The sequence below is a fragment of the Macrobrachium nipponense genome, chromosome 23, assembly GCF_015104395.2.
Source record: "Macrobrachium nipponense isolate FS-2020 chromosome 23, ASM1510439v2, whole genome shotgun sequence".
Lineage (NCBI taxonomy): Eukaryota > Metazoa > Arthropoda > Malacostraca > Decapoda > Palaemonidae > Macrobrachium > Macrobrachium nipponense.
In genome coordinates this window covers 62,838,267-62,853,339 of record NC_061090.1, presented here as the reverse complement: position 1 = coordinate 62,853,339, position 15,073 = coordinate 62,838,267, and the positions used below count along the sequence as shown (strand labels likewise).

General features: G+C 36.1%; 1 protein-coding gene across 1 annotated transcript in view; it reads right to left on the bottom strand.

Moving 5' to 3' along the window:
* LOC135201316 (phospholipid scramblase 1-like) overlaps nt 1-14,795 on the bottom strand; it is a 42,309-nt gene extending 27,514 nt beyond the window's left edge. The window contains exon 1 of the mRNA XM_064230177.1: nt 14,632-14,795. The gene's annotated coding sequence lies outside the window, so the exon portion shown is untranslated. The remainder of the gene's footprint in view (nt 1-14,631) is intronic.
* Nucleotides 14,796-15,073: the final 278 nt, after the last annotated feature.

Genomic DNA, 15,073 nt, shown 5'->3' with positions numbered 1-15,073 from the left:
CTCCTTGTCAAAGCATCGGATGTAGCTGAAAGTTGACATATGTATATTTTACAACCACGCACAAATTTTGTCAGCATTATCAATAACCTAAACCTGATAGTTTTAATTTTTATAGAGTCAAAATTATCTAGCTGACGCCATGGCCAATGATTACGAGCAAAGAGTTGAAAAACATTCATTACGTAAGCAAAGTAAACACCTTTTGACGAAATGTTGCCCCGCCCATCCACCAGACAGAAACCCATTCTCCTTGTTCCATCGGCTCTGAAACCCGAAGACTTTATGAATGGCGGAACGATACATAGATGTGGGTGGGGTATCTGTGCTAGCGTAGTAATACTGCTGTAGTAGTAGTGCTACAACAGTATATGCGTAATATACATGAATTAAACGTTTAGGACAACTGCTGGGACCCTTGAGGATCATTTACACTTCTTACAACTACTCGATAAATGAGTTTTTATAGCCAGAAGTTAAATTTTGTAATCCAACAATGCCCGTGATAGCCTTCAGTGTTATCCTGAATTATAACGAGGCCAAAGTGGGTGGAGCCTCATGACGTTATCATTCTGATGATAATTACTGGAGAAGGTTTTAAGCCAAAATAGGGTACCGACTATTTTTTTTCAGTAAATAGGTAGATAGCCAATAAATAAAAATTGCTTGACATTGGATATAGCAGTTATAAAATCAAGCTTGTCTACTATGTTTTTGAAAATTACCAACTATTCCCTACATCTTGTCAATCTGATTGTGACCTATAAAGTAGACTGTAATTTCTTAGGAAACTTATTTTGGGAGTTAGACTAATAAATAATCGTAGTGTTTTTGTATTTATTAACATATTTTGTTGGTTTGTTCATTATGACAATTATCAGTGGAGAGGTTTCAGAATTCATAAAGGTGTGCTGCTTTGTTTGTATTTAAATTTGTTTGTCATTGTTGCCTTCGTTACGTATAGCCAATCATCCATCGAGAAAGAGGGAAGAAATGCTGTCATAAGTTACGTAACGAGTGCGTTCGAAACCTTTTCTCTGAGTAAGTTGGCCCATCTTCAAAAAAAAAAAGTCACTTTTACATTGTAAGTACCAAATTTATTCAACCTACGTAATGTAGAATGCAGTTAAAATTTATGTGTAGATATAATGTGCATTCTGAATAAGCCTTATATTTATGAAATGCATAGATAAAAAGTTATTGTGAAAAAACCGTGTAACAGAGGCCCTGAATCTCATAGTAGTGTGTTCATTTGAAAGAATTAACATAAGGTAATACAGAAGGAAGAGATCGGTTACTAAAAAAAATAGATTAACAAATTAATACAAAAAATAGGTAAACATGTAAGAAAAATATGAAAATGGAAGGAGGATTGTTTTAGGGTAGAAAGGCTTTGCATCTTCGTTTGAACTTTTGCAGTCTCTTTAGGACGTGGAATTCTTGGCTTTATTTTTTTTTCTAACACCGTTTGCTAAGGACACGTTTATATCACTATCCAGAATAAGTTCATTATTGTGAAGTAACTTTGTTTCCCTTTAGGCTACATTTTTTTTTTCTTATGGCGAGCAGCTTGATTTAGGAAGTTTGATTCGTGGCACACACAAACGCATACACACACACACACACACACACACACACACACACACACATATATATATATATATATATATATATATATATATATATATATATATATATATATATATATGTGTGTGTGTGTGTGTGTGTGTGTGTCTGTGTGTGTGTGTGTGTAATCACCATGTTCCTACATGAGAGAGAGAAATAGAGAGAGAGAGAGAGAGAGAGAGAGAGAGAGAGTATACAACATATTTGTTTATTTATTTATATTGGTTTTTACTCATTTATTCATTTTCACTTATAAATGACTTAATTATCTGTATACCATACTTTGTTGCAAAGTTGCAAGCTCAAATTCGCTGGCCGTTTTGTAATTCCCACTTCTGTACGCCGTTGGGAAAATTGTAGCGAATTCCTTTGGATTGCCATGAACTGGCGTCGCACGGGGTCTGGTCACTAAACTTAGCTTCCCTGAGAGCCTCAGAGGTCGAAGGGAGGACGGTAAGAACTCAAGTTTTTAATTTGTCTATGAATTACTGTAGTTCCTAATTATGTTTATGTATTCAATTACCCTTTTGAGCGCCAGTCATGCAATAACGCTTCTTGGGTTTCAAATTACAACAACAACAAAAAATATAAAATAAAATAAACTTGATAGTGATTGCTAGACCTCCTGATATTTGGAAAAAGCTCTTATCGGCATTCCACTGTAATAAGCTTCGATCAGAATGCTTTGGCAAGTGTTCTCTCTCTCTCTCTCTCTCTCTATCTCTTTCTCCTCCCTAAAGAAATTTCTATGTCTTTCACGGAATGAAGGTATCTCTTTCTCTCTTCTCTCCTTTCTTCTCTCTCTCTCTCTCTCTCTCTCTAAAATAAAAATCTTTGTCTTTCACGATAGAAAGGTTTATCTCTCTCTCTCTCTCTCTCTCTTCTTTATATATTATATACTATATTTATATATATAATAATATATATTATATATATATATATACATATATATATAATATATATATATGATATTATATATATATATATATATATAAATTGTGTGGTGTTTTTGTATATATATGTGTGTGTGTGTGTGTGTGTGTGTGTGTGTGTGTGAAGATAATGTTCACTATCGAAGTAGGGCAAAACAGCCAGTTATATTTTTTAGATGTTACTTATTTCTCGGCAAAAGTACTGATTTTGATATCACTGTTTATAGGAAACCAACATACTAAGTAGGTATATAAAATAACTGCTATACATACACCATACATACATACATACATATATACATAAACACATACACACACATATAAATATATATATATATATATATATATATATATATATATATATATATATATATATATATATATAAAGGTTTTTTTTTGCCACGAAGGAAAAAAATGAAAAAGCGAGTAAGCCCAGTACTTTCGACCGAAAGTACTCGGCTAACTCGCTTTTCATTTTTTTCCTTCGTGGCAAAAAAACCCTTTATTATACATAGCATCACGTTATATATATTATATATATATATATATATATATATATATAAGATATATATATATATATATTTATATGTGTGTGTATGTGTTTGTGTATATGTATGTATGTATGTATGTGTGTATGTATAGCAGTTATTTTACTTTTTAAACGTTTTATCAATGTGGCAAGTAGTTTATTTTTCATCTTGGAATTCCTAAAATATCACTTTTGTCACATTTTTGTTGAACCCATCTCTTAATTTTTTTATTTTTGGGGGGTGGGGGGTGACTGGTACATTTTTCATCTTCTTAAAACATTTTCTCAGTGTGGGTAGTACTTTTTTTTTTTTTTTTTGCTTAAAATGTTTAGATTATTATTCTTTTTTTTTTGGGTGGTGACCCTATTGCATTTTTCAAAATGAACCCTTTCCTGAATATTTACTTTTCAAATCCGTCTACAGATGAAATTAATGATTTGGTCTCTAATTTTATGATAGAAATCATTATTTTTTTTTTTACTTTATTTAGGCTGTAATTTCTGAACCCCAACTGTATTTTCATTATTTTGCGTAATGAGCATATTTTGAAAATAATTGATGTGAACATATTTTTAGAACTAACATTACATATGAAAAAAAATGTAAATTAGAAAATTTTTTGAACAATTTAAGGCGACAATTAGAATCAATTAAAAATATATAAAAAAATTTTATTTATTAAAAAAAATAATAATCGCATTTCACCACATAAGAAAAAACAAGAACGGATAACGTCTTACGGGTCATCGTACATCCGCCCGCGAAGGAGATTATCGCACAGCTGGCTCTGCCGCTCTTCCTCTCTCATTAGCACACATTTGCTTAGCTATCGAAGGACCCCAAACGCTTTTGTATCTTGATCCCGTTCGGCATATCGTCTTGAATATCGGTCAGAATCGCGACTCCAGTGTCGCGTCCAAAATGAACAAATAAAACGTCTTAAGAATACCCCTCGTTTGACGCCTTTTGACAATTCGCGACACCAGGGCTGGCATAGGAAACGCCCCCCCCCCCCCCCCCCCCTCTCCCTACTCCCCCCACCCGTCCCCAACCCCGGCCGGGCATTACGTCACCTGTTTGTCAGATATATATTGATGTCATTTTTCTTTTTTTTATTCTGGAAAGAGATTTTTGTTATGTAAAGAATGTTTAGAGTCATTCGTATTTTCCCAAATTTTTCTGCATTAGGTTGAAAATCAGAGATTTTGCATATTTTTGCTGACCAGAATTTGCACAATCGTGTTGACCAAAATTTTGCATACTTCTGCTAACCAGAATTTGGCACAATCATGTTAAGCAAAATTTTGCATAACCCTGCTGACTAAAGTATTATTATATATAACTCTGCTAAACAAAATTGTGCATAATCCTGTTTTCCAAAATTTTGCATAACCCTGCTGAGCAAATTTCTTGCATAGTTCTCCTGGTCAAAATTTTTTACTCAATCCTGCTAACCAAAATTTTGCATAACTCTGATGACCAAAGTATTTTCATAATTCCACCAACCAAAGAACTTTTCTCTATTATCTAAACATTACGATGTAAAATTCCTTTACCAAACAGTGTAACACTAAAGAATTTTGTTTTGTATTTCTGTTATAAACTGTGAAACACTCCTTGGATAATTCTCCACTCTTTAAATGTCATCTTAGGTTAAATGTTTTTTTCCGTGTAAGGTGAACATAAGTATTTTTACAGTTCATGTCAGCCTAAAGGTTTTTCAGTTTTAATGTTAGCATGAATTATTTTCGTGTTTGTCAACATAACGTTTTCCGGTTGATGTCAACATGAGTGATCTTGACTGTTAATGTCATCTTAAATGTTTCTTCCAGTTAATGTCAATATGAATTATTTTCCAGTAAATATCAGCATAAATATGTTCCGTTGAATGTCAATTAAACTGACATTAACTATAAATAATTTTACAGTTAATGTCAGCATAAATGTTTTTCCAGCTAATATCATCATAAATCATTTTCCTGTAAATGTCAACATGAATGTTTTTTCGATTAATGTCAGCTCAAACGTTCATCTGGTTTATGTCACCATAAATGTTTTTCTGGTTGATGTCAGCATCAATTTTTTTCCGGTTGATGTCAGCATATATGTTTTTCTAGTTGATTTCACCATAAATGTTTTTGGTGATGGTCAGCATCAATTTTTTTTCCCGGTTGATGTCACCATAAAGTTTTTTTTCCTACCGATTGACGTCAGCATCAATTTTTTTCCGGTTGATGTCAGCATATATGTTTTTCTAGTTGATTTCACCATAAATGTTTTTCTGGTTGATGTCACCATAAATGTTTTTTTTTTTTTTTGTGGGGGGGGGGGTGGTGGTGGTTGGTGTCACCATAAATGTTTTTCTGGTTGATGTCAGCATCAATTTTTTTTCCCGGTTGATGTCACCATAAATGTTTTTTACCGATTGACGTCAGCATGAATTTTTTCCGGTAATGCCCACATAAATGTTTTTCTGTTAACGTCAGCACAAATGTTTTTCCAGTTAATGTCAGCATAAATGATTTTCCCGTTATTGTCGACATACATGTTTTTCCCGTTAATGTCAACTTAAATGTTTTTTCCGGTTCATGTCAACATAAATTATTTCCCTGTTAATGTCAGCATAAACGTTTTTCTGTTGATATCAACATAAATGATTTTCCTGTAAATGTCAACATAGATTATTTTCACCTTAATGTCAACATAACTGTTTTCCGGGTAATGTGCGCTTAAATGTTTTAGAGGGTAACCTTTAAATACTCCCATCTTGTAACAATCAAGAGTTGAAATGATTCATAGGTCATCGTCACCTTTTTTATTTTTTTTTATTTATAGCGTTTGATTGAGTCAGCAAATAACTTCTGCAGACTTTATGATTAATCTTATTTGAATTATTAGTTTTTCTTTTTCAAGTTTTACGTCTTTGCTGAAAGGTTAAATAAAATAAGAGTAAATGTTAAATTAAAAAATCATCAGTTACTGAGAGAAGTAGACTTGGGTGATATGATAAAGCTTAAGTAATTGTTACAGGAAATTCCGTATATTTACTGCATTAGTTTGTAATATCTTGACATAATTTGCTTGCTTTGAAATTGAAGTTTTTTATTCCTAATCTGAATATATAGTGACTAAAAAAACTCGTACATTTTTTTTGGCTCCTGTCCATTCATAATTGTCACGCTTGTGTCCCTGTCTATTCGTAATAATTTTGTTTGTCTGATTATATTGTTTGTGTCCCTGTCTGTTTGTGATTATATTGTTTGTGCCCCTGTTTATTCGTAATTATTTTGTTTGCGTCCCCGTCTCTTCGTAATCACTTTTTTTTTGTTTCCTTGCCTATCCGTAATTGCTTTGTGTCCCCGTCTATTCGTAATTATCTTTTGCGTCCCTGTCTATTCCAAAAGGTGGAAGATAATGTTATTATTTTTCTCTATTCAGTTACACCCTGCTAGCATCACATTCCACCATTTAATTTGCACACCAAACAGCCCATCCAGTCCAATATATTTTGTTCGCAAGTCGTTTTTTTTTTTTTTTAGACATTTTAATCTGTCAGCAAAATTACAGCTGACTTTTGTCAAGTGTCAAAACAGCGTTATGCCAACTCTGGTTGCCGTTTGCTGTCCTAACAATTTTTGAGTAGCTATTTTCGTCATTACTTGGCGTCAAGTTATTGGAGAAAAAATCCATGTTTTAAAATTATAAATATAAATGTTAGTCAAATTTTAGTCTCGAGATGTGGTTATACGTAATATAATTATATCATAGGTCACCTCTAAATGCGGTTACATCCGATATCAGTATTGATGAAATCAAAATACCAATATAGTCATGATTTAAAGATTTCTGAATACAATAATGAATAAAAATGGTAATATTGGAATATTTTGCTACCAGACAGGAGATGAGAGTGTGTGATGGGGGGGGGGGGGGGATAAGCTCTTCCTAAGTAGGGACAGGGGTGGGGCGTGTGGGGGGGGGGGGGGGCTTGTTGATAAATGTGGGTGACCTTGGCTCATAAACTTAGAACTACTTTGTATCAAGAATAATAATTACTATTATTATTATTATCATTATTAAGACGTCATTCTTTTAGTACAGTACTAATTTATTATTATTATATTATTATTATTATTATTATTATTATTATTATTATTATTATTATTAACCAAACAAAACTTCTTTCAGTTTTCTTCTGGGCCTTGACCCCAGGCTAACATCCCAAACATCTCTTGAGAATGGGCCACAGAAGGGCCTGAAAGTACTCGAGTGTGGAGTAAACTTAATGTAAATACTTAGAAGTAAACAAGATACAAATTGAATTTGTGGGTTATTCCTTTTAACAATTATTATTTATTTTATAGAAACGCCCAATGTATATCCTCCCCTCAATTATCTATATTCATATATTTCTTTTGGGTTGCAGATTTTTCTTAATAAATATCAGCTCATTATTAATTAATGATGCATAACTTGAATTTTTTCTTAGACATTATCAGCCGATATCTGAAAATGAGTTCTTTGATATTAGACATCTGAAATCTGAAACTGACATCGACATTAGATGTCCAAAATCGAAAAATGTATAACCATTAGATATCCCAAATCTGAAAAGCATTCGACATTAGACATCCGAAATCTGAAAAGGACCTCAACATTAGACATCCAAAATCCGAAGAAAGCTTTGACATTAGACGTTCGAAATGTGAAAACACATAGACATTAGACTTCTGAAATCTGAAAAGGACTCAACATTAGATATCCGAAATCTGAAGAGAACCTCGACATTAGACTTCCGGAATCTGAAAATGACTTCAACGTTAAATGTCTGAAATCTGAAAAGGATATTGAAATTAAACATTCAAAGTCTGAAAATCTCTTCGACATAGATGTCTGAAATCTGAAAAATACTTTGGCATTAGACCACAAAATGTGAAAATGAATTTGATGTTAGACATCCAAAATCTGCAAAGGACATCTATATTTAGATGTCTGAAACATAAATATGACCTCGACATTAGATGTCCGAAATCTGAAGAGAACTTTGACATTGGACGTCAGAAGTCTGAAAATGAAATCAACTTTAGACATCTGAAATCTGAAGAGAACCTCGACATTGGACGTCAGAAATCTGAAAATGAAATCAGCTTTAGACATCTGAAATCTGAAGAGAGCATCGACATTAGATGTCAGAAATCTGAAAATAACTTCCACATTCATAAGATGTAAAAAATCTGAAAATGACTTCGACGTCAGACATCAGAAATCTAAAAATGACTTCGATGTCAGACGTCAGAAATCTGAAAATTACTTCAACGTCAGACATCAGAAGTCTGAAAATGACTTCGACGTCAGACGTCAGAAATCTGAAAATAACTTCGTCATTCAGTAGATGTCAAAAATCTGAAAATGACTTCGATGTTAGACGTCCGAAATCTGAAGAGAACTTCGAAGCTAAATCAAGAGGTGCACAGGAGGATGAGGAGGAAGGAGGAAGAGGAGGTAGAGGAGGAAAAGAGAGAGAGAGAGAGAGAGAGAGAGAGAGAGAGAGAGAGAGAGAGAGAGAGAGCTAGAGCTGTACACCTGGCGTCAGATCGTCTGCCTGCTGCCTCACCTCACACTAAATCAATACTGAGCGCTGTTGATAGAAAAAACACATTTTGGGATGAGATCTTTCCGTTGCAAATTCTTTTTATCAATTCCGTGCTTTTAGCTTTCGAGTTCTTATGCCTCGTAAGGAAGAACATATCGACAGGGGAAGATTTTTTTTTGGGGGGAGGGTGGGTTGGGGGGGAAGATTTGGGGTCATATATATAAAAAAAAAAAGCCTCATTAGCAGAGCCATAGCAGAGACTGCACACACACACACAGACACACACACACACAGCAGCAGCAGTAGAAGTAACAGTCCGAAATACTGCATACAGGAAGAGAGAGGAGACGAGAGAGAGAGAGAGAGAGAGAGAGAGAGAGAGAGAGAGAGAGAGAATATATCCACCTGCAGCTGTTGATGGCCGTTCTCCACGTTTTATTGTCCCCACTAACCCTCCCCCCATCCCCAGCCCCACCAGCTTCTGCTTCTGAAATAATTGCTCCGGCAGAGGAGCATATTTGCTCGTATTTAACGGATCCAGATTTGCCCAGTGACTGCCTAATCTCTCTTCGATGACTTCAGCCCTCTTCAGACGCTACCCAGTGGGCGTGGGAGGGTGGGGGGGGGGAGGGGGGAGCAGGCAGGCGGTCGGGGGAGAAGGGGGCTGGGAGAGGGTCGGGGAAGGAGGTGTTCAGTGAAGGATTACTCGTATGAATATTCCCACCATCATCTCCGTCATCGCTGTTATCATCATCTCATCATCATCATCATCATCTCTCTCTCTCTCTCTCCCTCTCGTCTCTCTCTCTCATACACATATACTATAATAAATATATATATAATATATATATATATATATATATATATATGATATATATATATATATATATTATATATATAATATACATATATATATATATATATATATATACTATATATATATATAATATATAAAACATACATATCTCCAGTGGTTCAAGATCTGATTTGACTGTGGATCAAATAAAGCAGAAGAAGAAGTTTTTTTCAAAAAAAATTTTATACTTCGTTGAAACAAAACTAAGCGCCATGTATGTATGTATGTAAGAGTGTGTGTAAATTTGAATACCTGTGTATGTGTATGTATGTGTCTTATGCACACACACCAACATTGTCGAATTTAACCTCAACAGAAAGAAAATAAAACAAAAAAGTTAGCGTTTTAAACTCCAACTATCCTTTCCACAAAATTCAATCACACCATTCTATTCCATTCCTTTCCATTCCCTTCACTTCCCTTCCCCTTCCCCTCCCTTCCATTTCATTCTCTGACTTCCTTTCCATTCCGATTCCTTCCTTCCATTCCATTCTATTCTATTCTCTTTCATTCCACTCCATTATCTCTATTCCGTTCCATTCTCTGTCTTCCAATCCATTCCATTCTCTCCCTTCTCTCCATTCCATGCCATTTTCTCATTTCCATTCATTCCTTCCCATCCCCCTCCATTCCATTCTCCCCATTACTTTCCATTCTCTAACTACCATTCCAGTCCTTTCCATTCCCTTCCATTCCATTACGTCCATTTTATTTCATTTCCATCCTTTTCATTCCATTCCCTTCCATTCCATTCTCTCCATTTCATTCCATCCCTGTCCCTTCCCTTACTTAACATTCTCTCCATTTCATTACATTCTCTTACATTCCCTTCCATTCCATCTTCTCCCTTCCTTTTCCTTCCTTTCCTTTCCTTTCTATTCCCTTCACATCCCTTCCATTCCATTTTCTCCCTTCCTTTCCATTCCATTTCCTCCCATTCCATTCCTTTCCATCCAATTCACTCCCTCCCACTCTATTCCGTTTCCTCCCATTCCATTCTCGCATTTCCATTCCATTTCATTACCTTCTATCCCATTCTCTCCCTTCCATTCCATTCTCTCCTCTTCCATTCCTTTCCCTTCCATTCCCTTCCCTTTCCATCACTTCCATTCCATTCTCTCCAAATCTCTTCCCTTCCCTTCCATTCCATTCTCTTCCTTCCTTTCCTTTCCATGCTCTTTCATTCCATTCTCTCCCTTCCATTCCATTCCCTTCCCATCCCTTCCATCACGGCAATTCTGTTCTCTCCATCCCCTTACATCCTATTCCAATTTCTACCTTCCATTCCATTCAATTCCTTTCCATCCCCTTCACTTCCATTCCATTCCCATCCCTTCCCACTGCTGCCTTTCCATTCTCTCTATTCCATTCCATTCCCATCCCTTCTTAGAAATCAAAATAAGTGAATCAATGTAACTAAAAAATAAAAAAAAAACAATAAAAATAAATAACTAAAATGAAAAATAATTAAAATTTAATAAATAAATAAAAAAATTAAATAAAAAATAAATCGCTTCCATTTTATTCTTTCCATTCCATTCCATTCCATTCCATTCCATTCCATGCCCTCCCATACCATTCTCCCCATTCCATTCATTTCCCTTCCATTCCATTCTCTTCCATCCACTTCCTTTCCCTTCTATTTCCATCCCTTCCCATCGCTTCCATCCCTTCCCATCGCTTCCATCCGGTAATCTCCATTCCATTCCATTCCCTTCCCTCACCCTCCATTCCATTCTCTCTCTTCCATTCCATTACAATCCCATTGCTTCTGTTCTGTTCTCCCCATTCCATTCCCTTCTATTTCATTCCTTAATTTCCCTTCGCTGTCTTCCAGTCCATTCTTTCCCTCCATTCCTTTTCCTTCCATTCCATTCTATTCCCATTCCTTCCCATCGTTTCCATTCAATTCTCTCCATTCCATTCCATTCCCTTCCATTCCATTCTATTCCATTTCCATCCCTTCCCATCGCTTTTATTCCATTCTCTCTCTTCCATTCTATTCAATTCCATCCCATTTCTTCCCTTCCATTCCATTCTTTCCCTTCCAGTCCATTCTCTCCCTTACATTCCATTCCATTCTATTCCATTCCCATCCCCTCCATTCCATTCTCTTCATTCCATTCCCTTCTTTTCTCTCACTTCACTTCCATTCCCTTCCATTCCATTCTCTCCATTCCCTTCCCATTCCCTTCCCTTCCCTTCCATTCCCATCCCTTCTATTCCATTCCCTTCCATTCCTATCCCTTCCATCTCCTCCATTCTATTATTCCCATTCCCTTCCTTTCCATTCTCTCCCTTTCCTTCCATTCCATTATCTCCCTTCCATTGCCTTCCCTTCCATTCTATTCTCTTCCTTCTATTCCATTCCCTCCCTTCCATTCCTTTCCCTTCCATTCCATTCCATTCCATTCTCTCCATTTCCTTCCCTTCCCTTCCCTTCCATTCCATTCCATTCTCTCCATTTCCTTCCCTTCCCTTCCCTTCCCTTCCATTCCATTCTCACCATTCCATTTCATTTCATTCTCTCAATTTCCTTCCCTTCCCTTCCCCTCCTATCGCTTTCATTCCCTTCACTCCATTCCCTTCCATTTATTAAAGTCCCTTCCTTTCCACTCCATTCTCTCCCTTACATTCCATTCCATTCTCTCCCATTCTCTCCCTTACATTCCATTCCATTCCCTTCCCATCGCATTCATTGCATTCTCTTCCATTCCCTCCCATTCCATTCTCTCCCTTCTATTCCATTCCATTCCCATCGCTTCCATTCCATTCCATTCCATTCCATTCTCTTCTCTCCCTTCCCTTGCATTCCATACCCCTTCATTTCCTTCCTTCCATTTCATTCCCTCCCTTCCATTGCAATGCATTCCCTTCCCTTCCATTCCATACGCCTCCATTCCATTCCCTTCCATTCCACTGCCTTCCCTTCCCTTCCCTTCTTTTCTATTCCATTCTCCCCTCTTCCTCTGCTCCGTGTGTGCACCTGTTGAGCTGCCGCAGCAACAGATGCGGAAAGGAATATTTCACGAACACCTGTGGAAAGGAGAATTCCAAACGCGATCTCTGTTTTCCTGCAAGTTCTTGCAGTCTCTCTCTCTCTCTCTCTCTCTCTCTCTCTCTCTCTCCTTTCTTCACAACAGTCGGAAAAATTAAATGATTGAGTATTTTCTATTGTTTACTGCTTTTTGTATAGAGGATTGTTCTGATATATATATATCTATATATATATATATATATATATATATATATAATATGATATATTATATATATATATATATATATATATATATATCTATATATATATTATATATATATATATATTATATATATATATATATATATATATATAGTAGATAGTAGATAGATAGATAGATAGATAGATAGATAGATAGATAGATATAATAGATGTATATCTATATGTATAGACTGCAAAATATGACTGTAGGATGAGGGTTATTGGTGTATCCGTAAATAAACATGATACAAATACATGTTTAAACCAATGTAACATTATAATTTATTCACCATAATTTGCATATACATTTTATGCGATATTTGATACTTTGTAGTTGAGGTAAGAAATGATTTTTAATGAATTTGTTTCTGATATGTTTTAGAACCATATATGCAATAGTGCTAATCAATATTTAAGTACTTTGATATAGCACGAGGAAGATATTTCAAATTTGTCATTCGTTTGCATTTTTTCCATCTTTAAAGTTATTTCATTCCATTTTTTTCAGTTTCATTTAGTTCTTGTTTTTCATTCTTAATGTACTTCAGTCTAAATAGATTTTATTTAATTTTAAAGTGGGTGTGAATTTCATTTATAAATTTGAGTAACCTATCGAAGGTAATGTTAGTTTTTATTATTATTATTATTATTATTATTATTATTATTATTATTATTATTATTAAGAGTGAATCATATTAACGAGCGTGAATCCTACCCATAAGTGTAAGCTTCGTAGTAGTGTGAATCTCACAAGTAACTTAATCTCACTCATAAAGTGTGAACCTCTGTGTAAGTGTGATTTTCATCAATAAGTTTGAATCTCACTCGAAATAGTGAACCTCATTAATTAAAGTGAGAATCTCAGTGTAAAGTGTGAACCTCTTTGTATGTGTGATTTTCATCAATATGTGTGAATCTTACATGTAATTGAAAGCCTCAATAAAGTATGAATCTCACGTATAAAGTGTGAACGTCTTAGTAAGAGTGATTTTCATTTATAAGTGTGAATCCCACGTATTAATTTGATTCTCATTAAAGTACGAATCTCAGTGTAAAGTGTGAACCTCTTTGCAAGTATCATTTTCATCTCAAAGTATCTCACATGAAATTCTGAACCACATTAAAGAACGAATCACAAAGTATGAACGTCAGTGTGAGTGGGAATCTTCTAGTTCAATAAAACGCACCACAAAGGGAAATCCAAGTACAAGTTTGAAACCTCACGGATAATGGTGAATCCCTGTAACAGAAGCATCATTTTGCTAAGCACACCTCGATGCGAACCACACTTATAAATGCGTATCTCCCCCCATAAGTGTGGAATCTCCTAGTTAAATAAAAAGGGATCGTGCCGTGGACCGAAGGATAACGCCTTTGCACATCGATTTTTTCCCCCTTCTTTCAAATTAGAAGCTCGAATCGGGTTGACAAGGCTCAGACCCCTCGTCGTCTTCTGCTCCTTCTTCTCCTCCTCCTCCCTCTTCCAGTACTACTACTACTACTTCTTCCCCTTCTTCTTCTTCTTCTTCTTCTTGTATCACTGACTAGGATCTGTTTACTTTGCCCTATCTTCTAGTATTTACAAAAATAAGCCTCCATTTATTCTAAAAGAAAGACTGTGGCGTTCGCCGTCCTTCCAGACCCCAATCCAACACCACACGACCGGAGAGGAAGAGAGAGAGAGAGAGAGAGAGAGAGAGGAGAGAGAGAGCGAGGGGAGAGAGAGAGAGGGGAGAGAGAGAATCAGAGAGCATCTCTTTAGGACACGCCCCTTCTTAACCAACAGGTTGCTGCTGCTGCTGCTGCTGCCTACTGCTGCTCTCTCACCGCGTTCCCGTAACACCATGTTCTCCACTTACCTGTTGAATGCCTCGGTCCAGGTTTTCCCAGGTAAATTTTCCGCCTTTTCCAGAGCAGGGCGGCTTTCTCTTTCACTGCACGGTATCCCCAGTCGGTAATTTAGCCGTTATTCCTGCCCGGAAACGTCGAGAAACAGCGATTATCGGCCTCTCGACGGAGGGGAGCGTGATGAAAGGGGCCGAAAGGCGAAAAAAAAAAAAAAAAATAAAAAAAAAAAGGCTGGATCACGAAAACGAACTCGGCAGTATGGCAGACTGTGGCAATCCAACTATCGGAGGTAGGCCAGCCAGCTGCGTATACTCCATCCATTACGCCTGGCAGGCACGCAAGTCGGTTGCCAGCGACCCCATTTACATACGATCTCGGGAGACGCGCGCGCGCGGGTGAATTTCGGGAAACACGCAGACGGAACTTTTGCAGTTTTCGCGAATCGTTCGCACA